A 2,312-nucleotide genomic window follows, 5' to 3' on the forward strand; every position below is an offset into this window, starting at 1 on the left:
AATGTCTGAAGCGTATTCAAACAACGAATAATTTAATCAAAATGGTGCTTGCAGTGTCTGCAAGACGTCTTAGACGAAATGCTTGATGACGTACCCTTAGCGTTACACCAAATGCTCTACTACCAGCAGGATGGTGCTCCCCCACAATAAGGACGTCAAGTGCGCGAATAATACGTTTGGTGAACAGTGGATTGGACGAGGGGTCCAGTAGCTTGGCCACCACGATCCTCGGACCTGACACCAATGGATTTTTGGAGTGACTTGAAACGACTGGTATGCACAGAAGAGATAAACAGTGTTAAACGCGTTACACGAAAGGATTGTTTTAGTGAAACTGTGTGACAAAACGTTTATGTGTTGCGAAAACTAAAGCGAAAAACCTACGCTTCGCAGTGCTAGACTGTGCCTTGATCAGATGATCAGAACGGAGGCCACTTTGAACACTTGCTTCGCAGTATGTAAACTTTGTAAGTAGGAACTTTTTAATAAATAATAATTAATTGTGAATACGGTGATTTCATTTCATACTTAATTTATTAATTTGTAAAAATAGGGTACAATGTTATAAATTAATTAAAACCCTCATAATTATTACGTATTTTTGACGGTCCTAAGCCTGTAAAGTAGAAAGGGAAATCTGAAATCAACTGAAGAGTATTTTAAAATAATTATTATGACTGGATAAAAAGGCTGGTACCCAGAGCCATAAATCGACAGATTATTAAGAACTAGGCCACGCCCACTAGGTTTATTCCACTTGCACCTGTAGAACGTGCGAGACAAAATTGGTTTATTCCAATTTGTACTGAAAAACCAAATTTACTAAAATCTTAGTGTACTTTCTTTATGGGAGTCTCTTGTTTATCTTAAATAATAGGTATTGTTCCCTACTTTTATCTCTGTGAATATGGCAAGAATGCAAAGTAACACGGTGTATAAGCAATAAAACCAGACCAAGAATGCTTGATTACAAACGATGAACTCATTTCATTTGCAAGTTATGCCATGACATAAATGCATTAAATTAGGAAGATTTGTATTAGATGAATTACCCAGATAACAATTAAAACAACTTCTGTTGATAAGAACATTTGGTAAGTACCTTTAAAATTTAAAACACCCTCAAAATGATTCTAACCTTATCCTCTGACGCTTTTCGACTAGGATCAAATAAAAGTTAATTATTTAATTACAGATTGGTGGAATCCAGATTCTGTGAATGTACATGTAATTGATTGACAAGTACACCATTTGACAAGGTAAATTAATTTTATTTAACAAAGTAGTGCAAATCTAGAAACAAAACAGACAGTAAGTAGGTATGGTAGATAAGACAGATCACTTGTTCATCTGCTGTACTCTTCATAATATTAGTGTAGAATGTAGATGATGTAGGAGATTACAGTCTTACGGTGACATTTGCATCTTTTTGCTCTAAATTTACAAATATTTCATATATTTTACAGGTGGTGAGAAACGTGTAGATCTGGCCTGCTTACAGTGGCTATTGGATTGGACAGAACCAAAGTGAGAGTGAACGTGTGAATTTATGGAGAACATTAAAAACTATTTTACTATAAGTCATAACGCAACTTATTTTGTATGAGTTACATACAAATGTCAAGCCGTGAGTACATTATGTAAAAACTAAAACAATGTACTGTAATCACAACAGTAACTGTAATCTTTTAAAATCCAATAGTTTTAATGCTTATTGATTTTCGTAAACAAAATATTTCATGTTATATTTCATCAATAAAGTTTCATTTGATACTTCAATAGTTTTATTTTTAACCGCAATACATGAAAAGGAACGGAATATAAAAAAGTATGACAGGTATATTTAATCTGTGGGCGGCAGACGCCATATTGTATTCAGCGCCACCTACTGGACAATCTAGCTCGGTACCAGTTTGTTTATCGTTTAACCAATACTAGGGCCGTTTCCTATCTGTCTTTAGACATACTCTCTAATCTGTGGTGTAGCCTTTTCTTTTAATTTTTTTTTGGTAATAACTTAGGTTTTGAAAACTACAATTTTGCCAATGTCACGTACGCCGGGACAAACTTGACCTTCACTGATTGGGTTTTTATTGGCGGTCAAGCTGTAGATCCTGGCTACACAGGAGATGCAGCGGTGTTAACGAGAGATGGGAAAAGTCCCGTCACGTATGCCATGTAGATAGAGCCTTGAGTGGCTAGAAATAATCTTTCTTTGACAAGATTTGAGCAAAATTTTTGACCCAATATTGGACATATTACAACTAAGTATAATATGCCGCAGCGTTTCGCATAATTGTTTTAAGCCTTTG

At 35.3% G+C, this 2,312-nt stretch overlaps 1 long non-coding RNA gene across 1 annotated transcript; it reads left to right on the top strand.

Annotated features, from left to right (window-relative positions):
• The first annotated feature begins 940 nt into the window (after positions 1 to 940).
• Positions 941 to 1,773, top strand: LOC135079738 (uncharacterized). Its single transcript, XR_010258884.1, has 3 exons — positions 941 to 1,094; positions 1,196 to 1,259; positions 1,467 to 1,773. It is a non-coding gene; the product is annotated as an uncharacterized LOC135079738 (long non-coding RNA).
• The last annotated feature ends 539 nt before the right edge of the window (positions 1,774 to 2,312 follow it).

The sequence above is a fragment of the Ostrinia nubilalis genome, chromosome 17, assembly GCF_963855985.1.
Source record: "Ostrinia nubilalis chromosome 17, ilOstNubi1.1, whole genome shotgun sequence".
NCBI lineage: Eukaryota > Metazoa > Arthropoda > Insecta > Lepidoptera > Crambidae > Ostrinia > Ostrinia nubilalis.